The sequence below is a fragment of the Xyrauchen texanus genome, chromosome 19, assembly GCF_025860055.1.
Source record: "Xyrauchen texanus isolate HMW12.3.18 chromosome 19, RBS_HiC_50CHRs, whole genome shotgun sequence".
Classification (NCBI taxonomy): domain Eukaryota; kingdom Metazoa; phylum Chordata; class Actinopteri; order Cypriniformes; family Catostomidae; genus Xyrauchen; species Xyrauchen texanus.
Genome location: NC_068294.1, coordinates 27177075 through 27203689, shown reverse-complemented (window position 1 = coordinate 27203689; position 26615 = coordinate 27177075). Strand labels below are relative to the sequence as shown.

General features: G+C 42.1%; 1 pseudogene; it reads right to left on the bottom strand.

Annotated features, from left to right (window-relative positions):
* LOC127659795 (phosphatidylinositol 3,4,5-trisphosphate 5-phosphatase 2B-like) overlaps window positions 1-20383 on the bottom strand; it is a 46754-nt pseudogene extending 26371 nt beyond the window's left edge.
* Between the last annotated feature and the right edge of the window lie 6232 nt (window positions 20384-26615).

Sequence of the window (26615 nt, the reverse complement as noted above, 5' to 3'; positions counted from 1 at the left end):
CGCCGGGTAGATCCCCACGAACCACCCGGCCCCCAGAACGCTCGTTGACTTCCGTCCGGGCTCAAGGTGAGAGCGGCTCGCCTCACGGCCAGTCTGTTTACTCCCTCGAGACCCCAGAGCTGGATGATGATTTCGCCACTGCAACGGAGAGCTGAAGCCCAGATGGCCGACGCCCAGATGGCCGACATGCTTGCCCTCTCCACAGCCCTCACGGCTAGACGATTGGCTCCTCGGACCGCGCCGCTCACAGCCTTGCCCGTTCTTCCTAGAGGGGCATGATGAGCTGACAAGGTCATGGATGGCACCTTTAACTGCCCGCAACAAACCTCCTCACTTATCCGCTCTCACTACCCTCGAAGGCGGAGGTCCCCCAGGTGGACAGAGACATTGCGATCCACCTGTGCCCCGAAAACTACGCCACCTGGCAGGATCGCCCGGTGCTCCCCTCCAAGGCCTGTAGGATGACGTCGTCAATGCTCGCCAAAGCCTACAGCGCCACTGGACAGGCCGCCTCCACCCTGTATGCCATGGCCCTACTGCAGGTTCACAAGGCCAAGACACTCAAAGTCCTGAACCTGGTCAAGATACGGGAAGTAGACAAAGCTCGTTTTCTCAATGCCCTCGTCTCCCAGCTTGGCCTGTTCGGCGACACTGTTGACGACTTCGCCCAACAGTTCTCGACGGTGAAGAAACAAACGGAGGCCATTTCCCACATCAAGCCCCTCCATGAATCCAGCGCAGGCCGTGCTCCGTCTGCTCACGAGGGCATCCCCCTGCGGCTCCCAAATGCCAGGAAGCTCCACCACAATTTTGGCCCAGCTCTCAGCCCCAGTGTCGAGCTCCCCGCGGGAAGCACATGCCTCCCGTTTCCCAAACGTCCTCGAGAACCCGGAAGGCCCCCAAGCGTTCCTGAGACGGATGACCCAAGGAACGAGATGTTTGCTCTGGAGCTGGTAAGCAGACCACACGCAAATGCAGTTCTCATGGCAACCCGATGCCACACTTCGGCAGTCCCAGCACCCCGGACGCAGACCCCTCGCCTCTGGACCCATGACTGCTGCACACTGGCAGGCCTGTTCTGACGAGTCTAGAGGACGCCTACATGGGACCTCCTCCTCAGTCACTAACCCGCCCCCTGCCGGGTGCGTGGAGCAAGGTGAGTGCTTTGAGTCTTCTCTCAGGACCAAAGCCTCGTGACGCGCTTTTGCCTCCCGACGCAACACTACCTGCTCCGCCCCGCTGCAAAGCCTCGCCAGGGCACATTCAGCAGAGAATGGAGGCTCCGCCCCCAGGCGGTCCAGCTGATCTGGGTGCGGTTTGGCAAAGCACAGGTAGACCTGTTCACTTCCCAAGAGACCTCCCACTCCCGCTCTGGTACTCCCTAGCGGAGGCTCCCCTCGGGACAGAAGCGCTGACACACAGCTGGCCCCGGGGGCTGCACAAGTACGCATTTCCCACAGTGAGTCTACTTGCACGGGTGCTGTGCAAGGTCAGGGAAGATGAGGAACAACTCTGGTGGCCCCCTATTGGCCCACTCGGACTTGGTTCTTGGATCTCATGTTCCTCGCGACAGCCCCTCCCTGGCGAATTCTCCTGAGGAATGACCTTCTTTCTCAGGGACGGGGTACCCTCTGGCATCCATGCCCAGACCTCTGGAACCTCCACATCTGGCCCCTGGATGGGATGCGGAAGATCTAAGTGGCCTACCAGCTGCTGTCGTAGACACAATCAACCAAGCCAGAGCTCCCTCCACCAGGCAACTTTACGCCCTGAAGTGGCACGTGTTCGCGAATTGGTGTTCTTCCCGATCTGAAGACCCACAGAGATGCGCAGTTGGGTCAGTGCTCTCAATTCTGCAGGAGAGGCTAGAGGGGAGGCTGAATGATGCTGAACCAAGCCACTGCAATGGCCAAACCTTATTCTAGGCTCCTCAGTGCAAAACCTGAATGAACAGATGCATGTTTCCCTCACTTTATACCCGTTTGTCCGGGGGAGGGACATGCAAATTCTGTCTGCCAAATTCTCATTGACCTTTTCTCAAGTTCAGAGGTAACCGAGGCCTTCAAGAAAGTCCCCTAGTGTCACTTCACTCAACACAACGTCTCGTTCCCTCCATCAGGGAATGGAGGTTATAATAGTAACCTAGATGTTTTTAAACAGGTTTGCCAAACTTTTCATTGGTCAAAAAAATAGTTAGTCCCAGCCAAAACTGACACCATTGGTTAAGCCAATGTTGCTGTGTCAGGCTGGTTGGGATGATCAAAGCTTTTGATAGCGCCACAGAGCCACAGAGTTTACATTTTTCAGGGCAACCAACCTACAGTACCAAATGCTTACTTATAGTTGTTTCTGCATATTAAGCTGGGATATGATCAAATTTACTTGCATTGAATGGATATATTCACATCATATCTCCATCAAATTATAATTTTTGGGAGAACCATTAATTTAACCACTAGGCTTAAATCATCATTCCTTCTTACCTGAACTCTCATCATTGGGCTCTGACTCACGCACTACAGGGAAAATCAAAGGGGCCACCAGACCTTTGTGGGGGTGCTGATACCCCGCAACTAAATCACCAAGAGTACGGAAACAGTTCACCTGCACTCCCTGTGTGGCCTGCAAACAAACAAATACACACACACAAGCCCAAAAACACAATGCTAAACAAATACAGACATCTAATACATATTTGCATTTTTTAAATGAGTATAAAAAAATTGCAGTTGCATTTTAAACAAAGGAGAGTGAAAGGGAGCATCTGGGTGATTCTCGCGAAATTACACATATGAGGTGTCATGAAACATTTTGATGATAAAAGTAAATGCTTTCAAAATGAGAATAATACAGTTATAAACATCTCTTCATGTGCTATTTTGCACATGATTTCAAATGACATCATAAATACCAATTTTGTTGTTTTTTCCACATTTAAGGGGAAATTTGTCATTACCGCAACATGTCCATGACTGGATTTGTGTTCTTTAAGATGGAAATATTTATAATTAAAAAATATAAAAAATAAAAAGCTTCAGTGCATGTTATACTATAAACATTTACAGTAAAGAAACATGTGGTATTTGGTGATCATTGGTAAATGTAGTGACAATAATAAGGAATATATACGTGTCCAAGACCAATTTTCTCATCCTCCGCAACAATTTTCAATCATTGTTTAAGTCCTCAAGGAACTAACATTTTCAAGAAATTTTGTTGGAAGGGACATAATTGACTGTGACACTCAAGATGGCTACCAGGTAAGCAGTTCTTATTTTTTCTCTCCAAATAAAAGTTAAAATTTTTGTTTGTCATAGTACCTACACGACTTTTTAGTTCTCATTACTGAAAAATGAGTTTGTGAAGTTTTAAAAAAATGTCGCTGTTTTAATTTTTTGATTACTATATACCACATTATGGTCTAAATATAAAAAGAGAGGGAAAGTTTAGCTAGCCCTCATTTAGCTTCCACAGTTAGCAAGAATGTTTAAGGTCGCTCATCCTCCGCAACACCATTATCATTCACCGCAACAATTGAAGGCCTGTTGCGGTGGAGATACTCAATGTTTCGGTAATGAGAAACAGACTTATGAAGGAGGGATGAGCACTATAACTCTTGCTCATTTCTTGCCTCACTCATCCGCTAATCTTGGGTACTGATTGGCCGAGTTTTAAAGATATTTTAGAGGGTATTTGCGCGGATGGGTCCTGCATAAAGAGGTGTGCGGTGTGCGATGCTCTGGCAGGGGAGGCGGAGCCGGGGCCGTCCTCGGCTGCTCTGAATGACGAGGGAAGGGGCGAGGTGGCCACCCCTCCTCTCAGGGAATTCCCTTAAACATGCTCTTGACCAAGTGAGAGTAATTGATGGTCAACAGCTTCGGCCGGGCATCGCCATTTCATACCCGTATTATGCCATGATTAAAGAGTGATGCAGGACACTCAAACAAAAGAGGAAGTGACCCAATTGTTGATTCCACGGAGCAGCCGGGAAATGATTTTCCAGGCGGCTCACTATAATCCTATGGCCGGTCACCTAGGGGAACAAAAAACACTTCTCTGTCTAATAGCCCGTTTCTATTGGCCGGGCATTGGCGGTGACGTCCGCAGGTGGTGTGCGGCGTGCCGTGAATGTCAGCTGGTAAACCCACCGGCCACCCCAAAAGCGCCATTGCACCCTCTACCATTGATCGAGGTCCCCTTCGAAAGAATTGGGATGGACCTCGTCAGGCCATTAGAACGGACAGCACGCGGGCATCGCTTCGTGTTAGTCCTAGTGGATTACGCGACGCGATATCCGGAAGCAGTGCCTCTGAGCAACATCTCCGCACGTAGTGTTGCAGGGGCACTCTTCAAGATAATCTCCTGGGTGGGGATTCCGAAAGAAATCCTCACCGATCAAGGCACGACTTTTATGTCACGAACACTTCGCAAACTTTACGAGCTCTTGGGCATTAAGTCGATTCGCACTAGCGTTTACCATCCGCAGACTGATGGCCTAGTGGAACGATTTAATAAAACACTCAAGAACATGATTCGTAAATTCGTACAGGATGACGCTAGAAATTGGGATAAATGGCTGGACCCCCTGTTGTTTGCAGTAGAGGTCCCACAAGCCTCCACAGGGTTCTCCCCGTTTGAGCTGCTGTACGGGCGACGCCCACGCGGGGTCCTCGACGTCATCCGCGAAGCTTGGGAGGAGGGACCTTCTAATAGCAAAAATGAAATTCAGTACGTTCTTGATCTTAGAGCAAAACTCCACACACTGGGGCGACTAACACAGGAGAATTTGCTCCAGGCTCAAGAACGCCAACGCCGGCTGTATGACAGGGGTGCTCGGCTACGGGAATTTGCACCGGGAGATAAGGTACTTGTATTGCTCCCAACGTCGAGCTCTAAATGAATAGTGGTATTCATTGCTAGATCAGGTGCTGTTTGTTTACTGTCTTGAACGCGGGTCGCTTAGACGTGTGTTTGGTGTGTGTGCGCGCTATATTTGTGTTGACTTGTCCCATAGTATTGGCTGATAGAATTGCTAGACTTGTTTAAACTTGTCACGTAGGATTCGTTGCTAGATTTGCTTAGACTTCGGGTTGGTTATCCTGTGTGTGTGTAAAACTTTCGTCGTTTTAGTGTCTGCAAACAGTGCTTCACTGGTTTCAGAGTATTATTTATTGCTAAGTGCAGCATAATTTATTTGCGCTGTACAGAAGTTGCGTTTGTTCCAGCGCAACCCTGAGTTTCGGTTTCGGGTGACCACGTGACTAGCTTTGTTGTGATAAGTAGCATTAAGGCGTGGCCAGCGCCAGGTAAACTATTTAAACTGTTAGAAACATAGTCATTCAGGAGAAGCGATCTATCTACAGGAGTCTGCAGTTGTATGTAAGTGTGTTTATTTCATTGTTTTTAACGTTGTTATAGTGGTATTCATTGCTAGATCAGGTGCTGTTTGTTTACTGTCTTGAACGCGGGTCAGCTTAGGCGTGTGTTTGGTGTGTGTCTGCGCTATATTTGTGTTGACTTGTCCCATAGTATTGGCTGATAGAATTGCTAGACTTGTTTAAACTTGTCACGTAGGATTCGTTGCTAGATTTGCTTAGACTTCGGGTTGGTTATCCTGTGTGTGTGTAAAACTTTCGTCGTTTTAGTGTCTGCAAACAGTGCTTCACTGGTTTCAGAGTATTATTTATTGCTAAGTGCAGCATAATTTATTTGCGCTGTACAGAAGTTGCGTTTGTTCCCGCGCAACCCTGAGTTTCGGTTTCGGGTGACCACGTGACTAGCTTTGTTGTGATAAGTAGCATTAAGGCGTGGCTGCTTTTTTCCACTGAACGGCTCGTAAAAGTTGTTATTTATTGGACTTAATGCTGACGCGGAAGCGGCAGCGGAAGTGGTGGCCCTCGTGTGAAGCCCTCCTCGTGTGAAGCCCTCCTCGTGTGAAGACCTCCTCGTGTGAAGACCTACTTGGGTAAAGACCTACTTGGGTAAAGACCTACTTGGGTAAAGACCTACTTGGGTAAAGACCAGCGAGTCTACCTGTGCGAGTCCACCGAGCAAGGACACTGACAAGGCGCCACTCACCAAAGCACTTAAGTATTTTTCTATTCTATCTCTTTTATTATTTTACTTATACATACATATTAACATGTCTAGTTCACTAATAACACATGCCTTCAAGCACATCCCTGTTATCTGTTGTAGACCGTTCACAAGATACAGATGCAAGACAAAACGCAACCCACACAACCTACGGCCGCTTTGCACTTCAACACCTGCTCCACTCTTGTTCTCAGTGGGACTCTGGAACTGCCAGTCTGCTGTGAACAAAGCTGCCTTCATTCCAGCTTTCGCCATGCAGTCCACCCTCAGCATCCTGGCACTGACAGAGACATGGATACGTCCTGAGGATACAGCAACACCTGCTGCTCTCTCTAACAACTTCTCCTTCTCACACACCCCTCGACATACTGGTAGGGGTGGGGGAACAGGTTTGTCCATTCATAATAACTGGACTTTTTCACCACATGCTTCACTATTTAACAATACATCTTTTGAATTCCATGCCATTACTACAATGCAACCCACAAAATTACATGTTGTTGTCATCTATCGCCCCCCCAGGTCAGCTGACAAGCTTTCTTGAGGAATTGGATGTCCTGCTGTCCTCCTTGCCAGAGGATGGCAGGCCACTTGTGGTTCTTGGTGATTTCAACATACACCAGGACAAACCCCAGGCCATTGAACTGAATACTCTTCTGGCCTCATTTGACTTGGAAAGACTACACACCACAGCAACTCACAGGTCGGGCAACCAGCTGGACCTCATTTTTACACGTAACTGTACCACCTCTAATATTCTTGTTACACCTTTACATGTTTCTGATCACTACTTTGTTCAATTCAACATGATTCTCCCATCCATTGTAAAACCGACCCCACCTTTGGTTTCCTTTCGCCGTAACCTCCGTTCCCTCTCACCCTCTCGCCTTTCCACTGATGTCTCTGCCTCTCTTCCCACAATAAATGTATTTTCCATGCTTGATGTGAACACTGCCACAGACACACTTAGCTCTACTTTAACAACCTGTCTAGACAACATCTGTCCTCTCTCCTCTAGACCAGCACGGACTACACCACCCAGCCCCTGGCTGTCTGACGTCCTTCGTGAACATCGGACTGATCTCAGGGCAGCTGAGAGGAGATGGCGGAAATCTAAAGATCCAGCTGATCTAGGTAAATATCAGCTTCTGCTCGCAACTTTTTCAAATAACGTTAAAACTGCAAAAACTTCATATTACCAGACCAAGATCAACAGCACCACAGACACTCGTAGCTTGTTTAGAACATTTAACACACTTCTCTGCCCTCCCCTCCACCACCTGACACATCACTGACAGCAGATATATTCGCCACATTTTTTACTGATAAGGTTACAGCCATCAGCAATACATTCACAGCACCACACCCTGTCAAACACCTGGCTCCTGTATGCAACCCTTCTTTCCCTATGTTCTCTCCTTTAACTGACACTGAGGTCTCTAAACTCCTCCTCTTCAACCACCCCACAACCTGTTCCCTTGACCCCATTCCATCACACCTTCTCCAGGCCATCTCTCCGTCCATCCTACTGGCACTTACACACATAATTAACACATCCCTTCTTGCAGGCACTTTTCCCACTACATTTAAGCAGGCTCGAGTAACCCCACTGCTGAAAAAACCTGCACTTAACCCCACACAGATAGAACACTACAGACCAGTCTCTCTCATCCCATTCATGGCAAAAACACTTGAAAGGGCAGTTTTCGGTCAGATCTCCACCTATCTCTCACAGAACAAGCTGCTGGATGACAATCAGTCGGGCTTCAAAAGTGGACACTCCACTGAGACTGCCCTGCTGTCTGTCATCGAGTCGCTGAGACAGGCGAGAGCTGAATCGAGATCGTCCGTTCTGATTTTGCTGGACCTTTCTGCTGCCTTTGACACAGTCAACCATCAGATCCTAAACTGGGTATCACTGAAACTGTGCTTGACTGGTTCAACTCTTATCTCTCAGAAAGGTCCTTTGAGGTAGCATGGAGAGGGGAAGTATCCAAGCCACACAAGTTACTTACTGGGGTACCTCAGGGATCAGTGCTTGGGCCACTTCTCTTCTCCATATACACAACATCACTGGGACCCATCATCCAGTCACATGGTTTCTCTTACCACTGCTACGCTGATGACACGCAACTATACTTGTCTTTCCAGCCCAACGACACCACAGTGACCGTTCGAATCGCTGCCTGTCTGGCAGACATCTCGGCCTGGATGAAGGAACACCACCTTCAACTCAACCCTGCCAAGACCGAACTCCTTGTCTTTCCAGCCAACCCGGCTGTTGAACACAACATCACCGTGCAGCTGGGTCCAACTACAGTTTCGCCTTCCAAAACGGTCAGAAATCTAGGGGTACCCATTGATGATGAGCTAAATTTCACAGACCACATTTCAAAAACTGCAAGATCTTGTAGATTTACACTCTGCAATATCAGGAAGATAAGACCCTTCCTCTCTGTACATGCCACACAACTGCTCGTTCAGTCCCTTGTCATAACTAGACTGGACTACTGTAACGCTCTCATTGCAGGCCTTCCTGCATGTGCTATTAGACCTCTCCAAATGATCCAGAATGCAGCAGCACGTCTGGTCTTTAATGAACCTAAGAGAGCACATGTTACACCACTCTTTGTCTCTCTCCACTGGCTGCCGGTTCATGCCCGTTTTAAATTCAAGGCCCTGATGCTGGCATATAAAACAGTCACTGGGTCTGCTCCAGCATACCTTAAAACATTTATGCAGAGCTACGTTCCCACCAGAAGCCTGCGGTCGGCTAAGGAACGTCGCCTTGTCGTACCAAAACAAAGAGGCACCAAAACACTTTCCCGGACTTTCAGTTTCATCATACCACGGTGGTGGAATGACCTTCCCAACTCAATCCGGGAAGCTAACTCACTCTCTATCTTCAAAAAACGGCTAAAAACACATCTTTTCCAAAAGCACTTAACCGGTCAATAATAAAAAAAAAAAATATATATATATATATATATATATTTACATTTCTTGTTGCACTTAAATCTGTTTTGTATACTATTATGATGATAGTGAAACTTTGTAATATGGCACTTTTTTTGTACCACTGTCTCCCTAAGATGATTCGCTGATGTTCTTCCTCTTTTGTAAGTCGCTTTGGATAAAAGCGTCTGCCAAATGAATAAATGTAAATGTAAATGTAAATGTAAATTACTCGCCAAGTGGCAAGGACCCTTTGAGGTCACACGACGAGTTGGGGATCTCGATTATGAGGTTAAACGTACCGATATAGGGGGTGCGCAGCAAATATATCACCTCAACCTCCTGAAATTGTGGAGGGAAGAGGCGGCCTCTGTGACGTTGGCCACGGTAGTTCCGGAGAGGGCGGAGCTCGGACCGGAGGTAAACAAAGCCCACAGTAGCAACACTCCGGTTACTTGTGGAGACCACCTCTCACCGCGTCAACTCACAGAGGTTTCCGATTTACAAAAGGAATTTGCAGATGTGTTTTCCCCTCTACCGGGCCATCCAAACATCATACAGCACCACATCGAGACCGAACCGGGCGTGGTGGTACGGTGCCGCCCCTATCGCTTACCCGAACATAAAAAGAAAATAGTTCGGGAGGAATTAGATGCGATGCTCGATATGGGCGTAATAGAGGAATCCCACAGCGATTGGTCCAGCCCGGTTGTTCTTGTTCCTAAGAGCGATGGGTCTGTTCGATTCTGTGTGGATTACATAAAAGTTAACGCGGTGTCTAAATTTGACGCGTACCCAATGCCCCGTGTTGATGAACTGCTCGATCGGTTAGGTAATGCTCATTTTTATTCGACCTTGGATTTAACGAAGGGTTATTGGCAGATCCCCTTGACACCAATGTCCCGTGAGAAAACCGCCTTCACTACGCCGTTTGGATTACACCAATTCGTGACGCTTCCTTTCGGTTTGTTTGGGGCACCAGCCACGTTTCAGCGTCCTATGGATAGGATCCTCAGACCTCACACCGCGTACGCCGCTATCTAGATGATATCATCATTTATAGCAATGACTGGCAGCGGCACATGCAACATCTGAGGGCCGTCCTGAGATCGCTGCGGCGGGCGGGGCTCACAGCAAATCCTAAGAAATGCGCGATTGGTACGGTATCTGGGGTTCCACTTGGGTCATGGCCAGGTGTGTCCCCAAATTGACAAAACCGCGGCAACTGCGACTTGCCCTAGACCCAAGACCAAAAAGGGGGTGAGGCAGTTCCTGGGGCTGGCTGGCTATTATAGGAGGTTTGTGCCTAATTATTCAGATGTCACCAGCTCGCTGACTGACCTCACTAAAAAGGGGACTCCTGATCCGGTCCAGTGGTCGGAGCAGTGCCAACAGGCATTTATGCAGATTAAAGCCGCACTTTGTGGGGGGCCGCTTCTTCATGCACCTGACTTCTCTCTCCCTTTTGTATTACAGACGGACGCTTCAGACAGAGGGCTGGGGGCCGTACTCTCGCAGGTGGTGGAGGGGGAGGAGCGCCCGGTGCTGTACATTAGCCATAAGCTCTCCTTAAGGGAGACTAAGTACAGCACCGTGGAGAAGGAGTGTTTGGCCATCAAGTGGGCAGTACTCACCCTCCGTTACTACCTGCTGGGGCGGGCCTTCACCCTCTGCTCGGATCACACCCCACTGCAGTGGCTCCATCGCATGAAAGATACTAACGCCCGGATCACCCGTTGGTATCTAGCTCTCCAGCCCTTTAAATTCAAGGTGGTCCACAGACCGGGGTTGCAGATGGCTGTCGCCGACTTCCTCTCCAGAAATGGGGGGGGAGGGGCAGTGGTAGGCAGGCCGGATGACGCCCCGGCCTGAGTCGGGCGGTGGGGGTATGTGGCAGCGGGGGCGTGGAGAAAAAAACGGTAAGGGCGCTTACACCTGAGCTAAATTATGTCTAACACCTGTCTCTAATTTCAGTGAGCACGGGGAGAGCGGCATAAAAAGGCAGCGAGAGGGCCTCCAGGGGGGAGAGATGACAAGCAAGCTCAGCGCTCTGATATTGTGTTGTATTATGTGTGATAGCGGTGTTGTAAGAAACAACGGAAATTAAAAGCTTACCTTGTGGCGAAGACCTGTTTCCTGTCCTCCTTCGTGTGGGAAGCGTTACACACGTTATGTGTGTAGATGGGAGAAGAATCAGCTGGTGCTCCGGTGAAAAAACAAAATATACATGTACATTTAACAACAGCTGGATGGAAGAATTGAATTTCATATCCCGAAGCCATATCGACAATGCCCACGCCTTTTGTAATGTGTGTCGCACTGATTTTAATATCGGACACGGTGGGAAAAATTACGTTAAATCACAACGGCACAATTTGTATGTATTTAGCCTGCCTCTGCCATCCAGCACCCCCCTTCCCCCAAAAGTTATTGTGGTGGTTCCCCCACGGTTTACTTTGGCCTTACAATTATTACACATTTCGAACTTTATATATACTTCACTCACACAGTGAAGATCTCCCACGCCAATGACATGTTTACATGCGGCTGTGACATTATTGCCTGCGCCGCTGGCAACAAAACGGACCGGCTTGGAATCGGTAAGACGTGAGGCTGACCGGCCGGTTACAGGTCCGGGCAGAGCATGTGGAAAATCGGCTAATTCCGGTCCCTGGACGGTCGATCGGTGCATCTCTAGTACAAAGCAGTCGTTCCAGTTGTTTGTTTTAGTTGTTTGACCAACTCATAAATCGAGTTGCTGCTATTCAAGTTCTTCACATGAAATTATTCTCAGAAAAAGGTTGTGTGGTTGAATGTCAGACCAAAGTGTTTTAGCTAAACTAAAATCTTTTTACAAGAGCACATGATGCTGTTACATTTAAATGTTTCTCAGGACCACATGATAATATGTTACATTGAAAAAGTTCTCATGAACACATGATTATATGTTATACTAGAATGATAATATTTATACTAATGGTTGTATATTTGTTAGTACTACAGTGTAGGCTACATGATATGATTCTTTATGAGCATAACATTGTAACTTATATACACAACACTTGTTAACACAAGGCATGGTACTGTGATGATTACGATAAATGAGAAAATGAAACTCTGTTCATGAAATAAATATTATTTAAAAAATTGTATGCGTTTTAAATATGTAAAATAGGGTTAGGCATCAAACTCCTTTGTCAACAGTTAATGTGTGAGCTAAATCTCATTTCCGAAACATTGATTCTCATTACCGAAATGGCATTTTCATTACCGCAACATGTATCTTTTTTACAAATTAAGTAATAATTAGATAATCATATTTTGTTTTAAAATGTATATACATATTACACAACACTACTTATTTAAGGTCTGCTACATAACAAATGTGTATGTTATCTTTTAATAAAACAATTAAATAAAATAAATTGTAAATCATCACGTATGTTTCGGTAATGAGAGAAAATAAGGAAATTACAAAAAATAATAAATATGAAAAAGTAATCTCTCCAGAGTTTTACATAGCTTTGAGCACGAGTAATAAGAGTCTACTTTAACATTAGCCAAAAATACACATTTTTAACCATATATTTAATGTAATGTCATGTTGCGGTAATGATAATGGACTTTTTTTTATGGACTTCATCTAAAAATGTAAATAATTATATAGGAAATATTTTTTTAAATCTTGTAAAAATAATGGTTATAGTAAGTTCAGACCTTTAATCTTATATGTGCAAAAAGAAAATTGGCTTTAAGGGCATTTTAAAAATTCTGATGCTGGACACCTTCTAAATCTGGATTTCGTGAGAATCACCCATCTGCAGTACAGTCATTGATAACCGGAGCATGAATATCATAATAACAGGAAACTGGTGTATTTAATGATTAATGAAGGACAACTCCTAGTAGCAACAGCTCTGCAAAATATTACACCTTACATCTGTTAACTGCCAGGTGTGTGGGTATGTCCTACAACTCAACTATGAGTCAATTGTCACTGAAAATAAATGTTGCTGTGTGGTTACAGAGATGTTTTAAGCTTATTTGAAATTGACATTGGATAATTCTGTATTAAATTACAAAATATTCTAACAGGAATTCTGAGAGGAACCAGAACTTGAACACCAAAACCTAATTTGAGACTCTATATTCTGTGCAAACTAAAAAGGGAAGGCAAAAAAGCAGAATTGCTTGGTTTGCCACAAAAATTAATTTGTCTAAATAGGGTAACTCCCAAAGCCTTTAAGATGTTCCACTTTATAGACCAAAGGTACAATTATATTATGAAGCCCTCACTCTAGCTTCTGCCAAACTCTACATACTGCCAACATTCACTACAGCAAGCTAACCACTGTGCAAACAAGGGGACACATACACACTTCTTAAACCATCAGGGATCAAAACAAATAAAGAAACCTACTCTTTGAATGTCTTTTTATAGAAACTTGTATTTTTAAAGCATGGTCGATGAAACCATTTTGGCAAAGTTACTTTTAATTATTTCCCCTAAAATGCTGAACTAGCAGCATGTTTTACCTGCTGCTTTTGAAAAGAGATTAAAAGAAATGAGACACTGGGAGGGGGAGACTATTTAGAAAATGTTTCTGTGTTACAAAAGAAAGCAACATAAACTGAAAATGAAACACTGTGTGTGTGTGTGTGTGTGTGTGTGTGTGTGTGTGTGTGTGTGTGTGTGTGTGTGTGTGTGTGTGTGTGTGTGTGTGTGTGTGAGCGTGTATTTATCACTTTGTGGGGACCAAATGTCCCCATAAGGATAGTAAAACCCGAAATTTTTGACCTTGTGGGGACATTTTGTCGGTCCCCATGAGGAAAACAGCTTATAAATCATACTAAATTATGTTTTTGAAAATGTAAAAATGCAGAATGTTTTCTGTGAGGGTTAGGTTTAGGGGTAGGGTTAGGTTTAGGGGATAGAATATAAAGTTTGTACAGTATAAAAACCATTATGTCTATGGAAAGTCCCCATAAAACATGGAAACACAACATGTGTGTGTGTGTGTGTGTGTGTATGTCATGTTCACTGTTGTCTTTTGTTTTGTGCTTTTATGTTGAAGTTTAGTTTAGCTCCTGTTTCCTGTTTTGGTTTTTGTAGTCCTTTTGTAGTTTCTTTTATTACCTTGTTTTGTTTCACTGTTCCCTCTTGTTTACCATTTTCGTCACTTTTTGCATTCCTTAGTTTTCACTTTTGTCCCTTATGTAACTCCATAGTCTCTTTGTTAGTGTTCGTGTTTTCCGTCATTGCTTTCACCTGTCCCTCGTTAACTTGCCACTTGCCTCTGTTTCTTCCCTCGTTATCTTGTTTGGTGTTCTGTTTGTTCATTGGCCCCTTAGTTCTATGTTCATGTGTATATATATATATATATATATATATCCTGGTTTTTGGTTTAGTCCCTGTCTTTCGTTGATTGTATGTGTTCTCTCTATGCGTGTTTACTCCAGGTTTCCCAGCCCTCCGAGGATGTTCTGTCTCGTGTTCAGTGTTATGTTAGTTAGTGTCTGAGTTTGCTTTTCCCCTCGTGGACTGTTTATTTGCTCCAGTGTTTGTTTGTTTTGGTACTGTAATAAAGCTGCATTTGGATCCGCACACCCTTCTGCCTTTCCCTTATTCTCCAATCATTACGATATATAAGTAGGCCTATTTGTTCTTTGGTACAAAAAGGTACAAACATTATGTCCACTTTATATGTAAGTCCACTTCAAAAATGTAAGCCCATGTTGAAAGAGTCCTTTCATGTGAAACATACTGAGGGTGTAAGGAAGTGAATGTTAAAATATAAAATTATATTCTAACCGTAATATTCAACAGAAGAAGCTGAGAACGCATCTCATCTACATACTCTGAAAAAGAGCAACACAACGCAGCAAAGCTAAGGGGCTATTCACTCTGAACGCGTCTGAACCCACGGGCCGGGCCTCTACACCAAAACCCATTATCCATGCACAAGAAAGAAGCCCGGGGGATTACTTTTCACAAGTAAGTTTTAACATTACCGTACTATTGGTTGTATTTTGTGAATAGAATATTACCAGATAATTGAGAAGGAGCAAGGATCTTTGATATTACTGTACTGAAATCGTAGCCAGCTAACGTTGTGTGTGTGTGTGTGTGTGTGTGTGTGTGTGTGTGAGAGAGAGAGAGAGAGATTGTGTGTGTGAGAGAGTGAGCGTGTATTTATCACTTTGTGGGGACCAAATGTCCCCATAAGGATAGTAAAACCCGAAATGTTTGACCTTGTGGGGACATTTTGTCAGTCCCCATTAGGAAAACAGCTTATAAATCCTACTAAATTATGTTTTTTGAAAATGTAAAAATGCAGAAAGTTTTCTGTGAGGGTTAGGTTTAGGGGTAGGGTTAGGGGATAGAATATAAAGTTTGTACAGTATAAAAACCATTGTCTATGGAAAGTCCCCATAAAACATGGAAACACAACGTGCGTGCGTGTGTGTGAGAGAGACAGTGTGTTCGTGTTTGTGACTGTTTGTGTGTGTGCGCTTGTTTGTTTGTGAGAGTGTGTGTGTATGAGAGAGAGAGTGTCACAAATCATTATAAATAGATTCTTCAACTTATTAAAATATCTTACTTTACTGCAACTATCTGTTTCTGATTCTTTATCATATTTATAGTTGTGTGATTTATAAAATACCTTATATCCTATATGTGATGTATCACATATTTTGATTTTGGACTTTATATCATAGGACTCAGAATATTATATTACTGTTAATCCTACTATGAATATTAAAATACGCCGAACCATGTGTCCTGTATCATAGCTACATGAATGACCTTTGCAGCAAAAAAAATCAGTTCGGTATTCAGTGAGGTATGATTAATTAAATGCGCTGACAGTTCATTGCACCTGCCATACAGATTAGTGGAGCGGGTGACCGGTCTAAGATTGCGGCGCCGCGGCTTGTCCGCGCCAGTGGGTAGCATGGCCTGCGGAGACCTTTTTGCCCAGGCTAGTAAATGCTATAACCACACCATTATGCTACAAAACACGATAGACGCCAATTTAAAAGTACCCATGTATTCTGACAAAATAAAAAAATATTGCAAGCAAAATACAGTATAATTGCATATTTCATTACGTCATAGTAGATGTATTGCCAGTGCCAGATGGGCTCTTAAACGTGTGAAATGGAATTATATTTTTCCCTGTCTGTTCTCCTGGATGTCACAGCTTAAGAAAGTCACTATAGTGAGGGGCTTGCATGGGACTGTGCATGTTCTTGTAGTCATCAGCCAGTCAGTGTTGTCAGCATTTCAGGACATACTTGTTAACACTTTACAATCAATTTTCATTTGTTAACGTTAATGCATTAGGTATCATGAACAAACAATTAACAATATATTTGTTACATCATTTAATAATCTTTGTTAATGTTAGTTCATGAAAATACAGTTGTTCATTGTTAGTTCATAATGCATTAAGTAATGTTAACTAATACACCTTTGATTTTAAATATGTATTTGTATATGTTGAAAGTAATACTAAGTAAGATTAATAAATGCTTAATACATATTTTTCATTAAGTCATGTTAACTAATGTTGTTAACTCATTTTAGCAAATGGAACCTTATTGTAAAGTGTTACCACATAATTATCCAGCGACTCCAAAACAATTTGTCACATGTAGAAGTCGACCAATATATTGGTTTTAATTATAAATCGGCAGCAATAGTTGCTTTTTCGGTTATCGGCAAAAAACAATGGTAATAGTTGCTGATAGTTTTTTTAATTGTTAGTCCTCTGTTTCTGGCAGTTGAGGGTTCTACAGTTAGAACTCCTTGGTTCTACTATAAAAAATTATAACTTGAAATGAAATTAAAACACTGACTCCGCGTGGAGTTTATTGTGCAACATGACTAATACTATTGACAAATGATGATCTAGTGTTGATGAATTACTGCTCATACAGTATTTATTGACCTGTGGCAAAGTTTACTTTATAGCTTTATATTGTAATACATTGTAGATGATTGTAAGAGTGTATATTTTTCACCTTATGTATTTGTGTGACCTGGGAGCAAAGACATTTCAAAATAAGATTCCACAGTGTATTGCAGGCTTTTTAAAAGCTAGAGGTCACACGTGCATTCAATTTTCCTTTTTTTATTTATTTATTTTGGTTGCACAATAAACTGCATCTGGGATTTCACAAATTTTGGACTCTTGTATGTCTGTGCCTTTTACAATAAGAAATGACCTAACACAGAATAATTTTGACTACTAAATTTGCTTTCTTTCTTGCAAGTAACTTGCATCACCACAGAATTGAGATTTTTTTTTTTTTTTACGTTTATCAAAGTCTGGGCATGGAAATGACACCTAGCTGTCATCTTTGCTTGATAGTCATCAAGGTTCCTGGTGATCTGCAAATTGTTTAGTCACCTCACCTACACAGCCAGTAATCCATCTGCATCAGGGAGGATTCGGTATGTGTGAACATGTCGCTGGAACCTGTGGACAGTACAAATGGACTGAATCCATGATAACACAATAAAATAAATGCCATTATGTCATCCTCTGCACAGCTGAAACTGATTTAACTGCAATTATTCTCCAAACTTAGTTTTCTATTCCAAATGTATACTGTTTTTCTATGCATGTGTAAGTTTGTATCAATTAATATTTTAAGAGTAAGAGTTTAGAATTCTTATAATAGCATATTTTCATATAACTCTAACTATTGTCATTTTAGTCACTTTCCAAACTAATATTTCAATACCACCAGTATTATCAGTATTATCTGTGTATGTACCTGTAGCTTGATGAATCTATGTGAGCACACTTGTCTTTAGTATTTTCCACAATGGGAGATACATTTTGAAAATGGGTCAAAACTTCATATATCACACGTACGGTCACAATAAAAAACAACAATCTGTTCATGTGGTCACTGTGGCCATACATATGCATCACATTAATAACTGTCTCATATTTCTGTGCCCATTAGCAGGTGGATAAACCTGATTATTTTGCTCATTGTGTGACTTTCACTTGACCACACAATTTTACACATAAACTGAAGCCTATTCAACTGATCTCAGTGATGGCATAGGTTAGTGGTTCCAAACATTCCAGGTATTCTGGAGAAAATTAACAAAAAAGTGCATACCATATACTGTGTATGGTTCAGGTGGGGCTCAGGGAAAAAAATGCTACCAAAAATGACAAAAAAGGTCCACCAAATTCAAAATGCAGTGGACACAAAATTCCCTGGTAATTAATTCTTCTGTTTTATATTTGTCAAATTGATATAATTATTAATATTCTGTTATGTTCCTAATTCTACTTACTATGGCATAAATATGAGTTACGTAATATGAGTTGATTTAATTCTTAGGGTAAGAGGTGATAAAATCTGTAGAATCTTCTAATGAATGGATTAAATTAACATATCTATATTTACACACAGCATTTAATTTGTCTTAAAGTCTGGTTTGAACTTCATCTAAGTTACAACAATGAACAAACACAATCTGTTTGAACTAATAACATACAAATTGTATTGTTCTTGCACATATTGAATACATCATTCAAAATTTCACAGTGGAGGTTGTAAAAATTATGCGAAAGAGAGCGAGTGTGTGTTTGCGTGCGTGTGTGTGTGTGTACATGAACAAAATTGTCTCAAAAAAAACATTGGGGTAAAGTAATAGGGGTAGTCTGCAGTCATTGTAATTAGATATACTCTACACTCACTGATCACTTTATTTGGAACACATCCTTCTGCTATTGTAGCCCATCAGCCTCAAGGTTTGACATTGTTGTGCATTCTGAGATGTTATTCTGCTCACTACAATTGCACAGAGTGGTTATCTGAGTTACCGTAGCCTTTCTGTTAGCTTGAACCTGTCTGTCCATTCTCTGTTGGCCTCTCTCATCACAAAGGTCTTTGCATCTACAGCTCTGCCACTCACTGGATGTTTTTTGTTTTTGGCACCATTCTGAGTAAACTTTAGGGACTGAAATGTACATGAAATCCCAGGAAAACTCAAACCAGCTCGTAACAGAAAACAATAGTTTGTGTACTGTGTGTGTGTGTGTGTGTGTGTGCGCATACGTCCAGTTTCAGAACAAAAGAGATGAGAAGAGATGGTAGGGAAAGAAAGTGATGGAGCCAGGCGCAGAGAAAAGAGTGGATGACTGAGAGAGAATGAAAGACAGTAGAGAGAACAGCTCGAGCTGGAGGGCTCAGCTTTCAGGAATGTGTCTGGCTGTGGGACGCAGTGGAGAGAGAGCAGTGCGGTCACTAGAGCTCATTCCCTCCTGCAGGGGCCAGAGAAAGGAGGAGGGAGCAACTCAAACCTGAACAAAGCTGACCAAGTGAGGCCCAGAGGGGCTGCTGTAGATTGGGTCTCCTCTTCTGGAGCTCATGTGCATGGATATCATACATGCATATGTACATATGCATTTTGTCTCATTAAACAATCTGAAAAGTTGCACTTTCTAGAAAAACATTAAGCTCCAATCATGTCCCTGCCAAAGTACTTTTGAAACCAGATGAGGAAGGCAAATGGCTGTAAAATTCATCTCAGAAGAACAGAGAAAGGATGATATTATACATTGTTTACTTCTTTACAACTACAGTATCCATAGTGATTTATGTGAAAATGTTGTACTAGAAAGTGCTGCAAATAGAAGGCTGTGTGGTGACATACCCCACTGAAAAAAACTGCATCAGTAAATATGTTTTGGATGCTAGTCCCTAGAATGGGATTCTGGTACCAGCACCAGGCTTCTTAACCAGCAAGACTTTCTTGGTCAACCAGCTTCATCAGAAATGGCATGGCTATCAGCTAGATCAGCAAAATACCAGCACTAAGAAACATAAACCAGCTTGGACCAGCATAGACATTAATACTGGCCTAAGAAGGTCTTTTCAGCAAGGCATATTCAGAGTTATCAAGCTCATTATCAGGTATGTAATGTATGCAAAATGTGATGAAATGAGTGGGTATAAAGAGTGTGTGTAAAGTAGTGTATATGTATATCACACAGTTACTCACAGCAGACACAAGGTGTAGGCTCCGGGCACAGATTCGCTGTCCCTCACCAAGAAGCTGCCATCTCTCCCAGCACAAGCCAGCAGCTCTTCAGCTTGCACGCGACTGATGTCCCAATGATACCACGATGCTGCTGTCATGGTGCGTCCCAGCACTCTAACGTTTGGAATACAGGCAAAACTGGTGTATCTGAGTGGCTGATCCAAGTTAGAGGATAAATTGTGCCTGGGAAGAGGACAAAAACAAAAACGGTCTCATATTATTTGTTTTCTCTACCAGTGATCTTCAACAATGCTCAAATTATTGGTCCACACTGATATATCCCTGTCTCTTCAGTATGATGCTGTAGGATTTCATCCAATGCTCTTTGAAGTTTAGTAAAGCAAAGTCAGATCCAAAGCTTTGTTTACAGTGTCTAATGCATTTGCTTTCCCATGAGCATATTTTGAACAGAGTGTGTCAAAAACAGCTCTCCTTAGCATGCGTATTTGACCTGAGGGCAGATACAGGTCCAGCCTCTGACACCTCCTACTCTTGTGAGCTGCAGTCGCTTGTATGAACTTTCATTTTCATCTGCAACCATATGCAGGCTACACACCCCACTGATAAAAGCTGCTATTGTCTTCCAATGGCCATCTTCTGTGCAGACACCTCCAAGAAGAGAAACTAAGAGTGGAGAAAAACACCAGTTTCAGACTTAGCAGGCGTGAGAAGGCAGTGGAGCAGTGCCACCACAAATGTAAATACTTTTCCACTCGCCTTTGATTTCACCTTATAAGGGAAAGGCAACACCCCATTGAGAAGTTCAGCTGATGTCTACAAACTCCACTAAAGTGCAGTTAACTACAACCAGGAGTCTTCCAACAAGCAGCCAGAGCCATTGCATAGATGATTTTGGCAGAATAACCTTTTACCCTAGGTATAACATTCTCATGTCCCCTGAGGGTCGTGATACAGACGCAAGAAAACGGATGGCCCCCACCAAATGGGGGTCAGACAAAGGAAGTGCTTTACAGCTCCAGATGTCAGAGGAAGAAGGGGGAGAAAAAAATGAAAACACTAACCTGGGTGAATTCCTCACTCTTATAACTGGTGCATGAACCTGAGCTCCGCAAACTCTATTTTAGTCTCTGTGTCTCTTGATATTTCTTTCTATCCCTCCCTCTGGTAATCTTAATAAAATGATTGTCCTATACACAATCTTACGTCATTACAAAAATAATGGTCACATGTTTTGAAGTGGTCTCTACGGTTCTCTATTTATATTATCTTATTAAGACCTTTCTGGTACAGTTTCAGCTGTTTCTCTTACTCCTTGTTGGCTTACCAGCTCTCTCTTTCTCTCTCCTCTCTCCGTCTTCCTTGCTCTGTCAAGGAAGTGAAAATGACAAGCCCCACCATATGGATATGATCATCCCCCTTTCTCTACGTCTCTTGTTTTGTTCTCTATTTCAGTTTTGTTCAGTTCTTCTCCTCCTCTTGCCCTCCTTTTGTCCCTTCTGTTTATTTCAAGCTGCTTGAATTCACCATCCATCACTACTCATCAAAAAACACAAGTCTACAAACCCTCCACCACACAAATAAAGCTTTTCACCCCATCCTCAAATCAGTGCAGGGCTATAAAAAGTCATTGTTTTTCAACTATTAAATAGTTGGATGAAGGAAGTCGGGCAGTCCCTAGAAGCCTCTATGTCAGTACTCAGTACTCACTGTTGTGGTGATAGACCGCACAAGGTTATGTGACGGTACAAGTTACAACACATGTTGTATAACACATTCACAGGTACCACTATTTACACCAGTATGCAAACATGCCCCTATTGTAAAGATCTGATAAAGACAAATAATCGTGGAATGTAAACATCTCCAAACTTTTTTCCAACATTGATTATGTGAACCTGGTAAGTTCGTAAAATCAATTCCTCTGCTCTTTTTATGTTTTTTAAAGCTGGCATTGATTAGGGTAGACCAAGCACATTTGGTACACTTTTTTTTATACAGCACACATACTGACCAGAATAAATGCTATTTATGCCATTTTTTTCACATGAGATGCCTTGATCTGTCTACCAACTAAATAAATGTCATTAACCTAAATACGTTCTTCCTATTTTCCACAATTAGTGTGTAAAAACCAAGTTGTGTATTTGTAGCAACTACCCCAATGCTGGGTACTGTTGTAACACTACCCCGGGACAGTTGTAACACTCATTTGTAAAGTGCTATGTAAGGCTATAGGCATAATTTAAGTGCAGTTACTGACACATTTTATATTCTGTGATTATTTAAAAATATTTCAAATGAGTATATGCATCTGTTAAATTCTCAAATTCCTTTCTTGATGTTCCTAACCCAGATATGAGGCATCATGTGAAGAAGCACAAAATACATACATATAAACAAACAAAATACACATTTACAATAATATTTTTTGACTAAATCTACTTCATAATTTCCTCAATTATCTATCTATCTATCTATCTATCTATCTATCTATCTACTATATAATGCATGCCTCTCTATCTGGCTCTCTAACAGTTAGTTCACTAATTTGTTTTGCTTATTTACATGTAAGTGCTTTTTGGCTGTTTCTTGGTCTACCTTATGCATAAAATATAGCATTTAACACCGTGAATATTTTTTAAAAGGGCTAAAATAACAATAAGCTTTGTAGTCAAAAGTCAAATTACACAAATGTGAATACAATAAAACCACAATATCATACATTCAGGCCAGAGTCAACTATATAATGTTTACATAATTGTGTGACACCTCCCCTATACCTGAAGGTCATATGTATGAACTTTTTTTTGGGTTCTACTCTAAATCTACAGTCCATCCAATTACACTCAGGCCCATGTTTACAAAACAGACAATGGATTACAGTCTGCAATATCTACCCAGGAATAAGCCATCTACTCTTAATGTCCAGAATTTCATACAAACATAGAAACAGTCACTACTTTTCCCCACCTGAGGGCATATTACTGAAGAATTAAAAAAATTCCCATAGAGTTTCTGTCAACTAACAATTTTGGTGTATCATGACCCAAACCAAATGCTAAAACTGACCCTATCTTAACACAAACAGAGCTCCTGGTATATTTTAATCACATTAATTATTGACTACAGCCAATTCAGAGTTAGTCATTAAGACCAGCAAAGATCAGACAAGTAAAGAGCATTACCTGCTTGTGCCACAGTAGAATGATAAACAAAAAGGTGATTGGAAAGGATTTGTTCTCTCTAAAGATAGATGCTTAATACTGAAATAGATTAAACGATTGCTTAAGCTCAAAGAGCTTATGAAAATGGTAATACAGTGTCTTCTAGTGGTCAGTATACAGTATGTGTAGACAACTGAGACATTCCCATTTGCAACCGGTCACAACAATGTATGTGTATTTTGTCTGTCTTACATCGTCTGGAGATAAGAAACGGCCTGAGACACAAGGAAAGAGGATTATGATTCCAAGCAGAGAACATGAGCATTATAGTCTTTTTAAATCTTTGGAAATAAATAGATGCTCTAAACATATCTCGAAATGTCTCAAATTTAAGCACAAAACTGGCCTGTTTTTAGGCCACTTGTGTTTTGTCCAATGGAAAATGTATATGAATAAATAATTTTCTTGGCTCAAAAAAAGGAAATTAAACTAAGATGTTCAGTGCTTATTAGAAAACTTAATTTGGTTGGGAAACTCTGAGATGTGAGCCAATAGCAAAACTATTTGTGGGTTGCAGATATCAAAGTCATGTGTCTAGAGTATACCACCCTTCCAGAATGTAAATAGATCTGAACCAGAAAGCACAACTGAAAGTCCCAGTAAACAATTACCATTGAATGTCACCTCTGGTTTCTACGAGAAATAATTCAGAGAATATATTGACATATTTGTCCTTTTAGGAAGAATAAATAAAGTAATGGCTTCATTATCTTTCACTAAGCCAGATTAGAAGATGCACTTTATTTGGAAAATTGATTAAGCCATCTAAAACACTAAAAAAATTTTTTTATGAATTCCAATTTCATAACAAATTTTCATCATATTAAATTGTGTGATTTTTTTTAACCAAATTAAATCAACAAAACTTAAAATATTTTGTTTTTTATTATTATTTAAAAAAATCACTCCAAAAATTACTCCAATCCATCAATTACTTGATGGAATTTTGCCATGAAATTGAAATGTGCAAACCTTTTTAATTTATTTCATTTTAGTGTAGCTTCCAATTGTATTACATTCATTAAGTACTCTTAACAATTTTACTCATTTAAATACACAAAGTATTCTAACATAAAGTTAGTTAAGTTTTCAAAATAATTAACATGTTTTTTTCTACTTTTGAAGATATGTGGTGACGGTGTCCACATATTGACATCATGTATATCAGCGTGCAGATGCTCGAAAAATGAACAGATTTTTTAAAGTGGCATATCAAGCTGCAGAAGTTTAAATGACAGTCAGGAGTCTTGTGAACAGTTTTCAGTCAGTTTTTATGCATGTGTTGCAAGTCTTAAACTTAGACCATCTGTTCAATCAGGCAGCAATGAAGGTGAGAACAGAGCTGGTCTCAGTCTGATCCTCTCTCTCTTTCATCTATAGAAAAGGGTTAGGGAAGGCAAAGGGTTATGTCAGTTACTAATTCCATTAACAACAACTTCCATTAATAACAATGTGTTCAAATTAGCCATCATATTGTGGGCTGTCTGTTCAACAGCCCTCATAGGACCATGAATTGTTTGCTACTTATTGGTTGATGTTCTTGAGTGACATAATATTTGCAATAAGTAAACACTTGAAAATGTGAGATTATAACCCAGATAGCACAAGTACAGCTCAAATATGTCTGTTTAAAAGCATTTAATCTGGAAAGCATAAAATTTTAATTAACATCTGATAAATATTTTAAAAAGAGCAGATTTACATACATTCTCAATCAGAAACTTCTATTAAGATATATGATGAATGTCTTTTTGACATCTTGGAGTAAAAGTCTCATAGATGCATTGCAGATGAGCAAACAATCTAAAAAATATAAAATACATATAAATAAATGATATATCTGTCTTTTATTAGTATCAATTGCACCGAATACAGACTCAATTCTGTAAACACTTTCCATGCGTATGTGCATCCACACAAGAAGAGTGCTCACGACACACGTTTGTGGCTTTGTGTAAACAGTAAAAATACCTGTCTTGGTATGATATTTGGCATACCGGAGGGGGTCAAGCACAGCTCACTCACTCTCACTCATGATAGAGATGGCTGAACATCAACAGCTGAACATCAACATCACATGAGAGAATTTTTATGTAAATGATTACTACATCAAATAATTTCAAATCACTCTCATTCTTTTTCAATTGACTGCACCCTCTTTAAAAAGGCGCAATACTTAAACATGATACGTGTTAACGTGACTCTAAACTTGGGTAAAGGGATCCAGTATTTAATCTTAATTGTCTTGACTACAGCACACCAGTAAACCCTGTAGGCCTAAAGCCCAAAGTATTATTCGGTTTTGATGTGAATGCTTATTGTCGGCATAAAGCCAAATGTGAGCCTTTCAAAATAAAAACAGGTGGTTGGCGCATGTGTGCTACAACGTCTAGGTTACGTATGTAACTTCCGTCCCCGATGGAGGGAACGAGACGTTGTGTCGGAGAAGCAACACTAGGGGTCTCTCTTGAGCGCCGATATATGCCTCTGTTCTATGAAAACAGGCCAATGAGAAGTTGGCAGACGGTATTTGCATATCTCGCCCCCGGACATATGGGTATTTAAGCGGGGCAAATATGGGAGTTCATTCAGGATTTTTCTGAGGAGCCGGAAATGGTCCGGCCACAACAGTGGCTCGGCTCAGCGATGTTGCGGAGAAGCGACACTAGGGGTCCCACTTCAATCATGCCATGCACTGAGCCGTGTACGTGAACTGCTGATACAGGAGCAGGCAGGTATTCTTACGTGCAAACGCGACCAGCTGTATCAGGCTGCACGTACCCTTCCCCAATGCCCCATTAAAGTCGTCAGAATCCTTATGGTTACCCTAGTGAGGGGAACAAGGTGATGCTTGCCAACCTGGGAACGGGCCAAGCCTGGCTGGGCTTCTTTTCTCTCTATGTTTCTCACATAGAGCAATTACGGCCGGGGCCCTTACATGCATTAAGGGAAGGGGGTCTTACCCCGTTTCCTATTCTTTCAGGGGGAGAAGACCCTGCGGAGACCACACCTACCCTGCAGGGGAGTTAAAGGTGCCGAATACATCACATGGCCGCTTAGGTCCTATGTGGGAAAGTTGGCGCGGTGGTAGATCCAGCCTCGTAGAGGGGGGGGCTACATCACAGCGACCGAGGCAGCTGGAACTGCCTAAGGGAGACAGGGGAGTCCGCTCGTGAGGGGACAGTACCGCAGAGATTACATACAGGGGGAGTCCGAACAGGAGGCCTTAACCTGTGGAGCACCTATTCCAGTACAGGGTAGACTGAGTACCAGTAGTGGCTTGGGTCGGCGAGTTCCTCCGC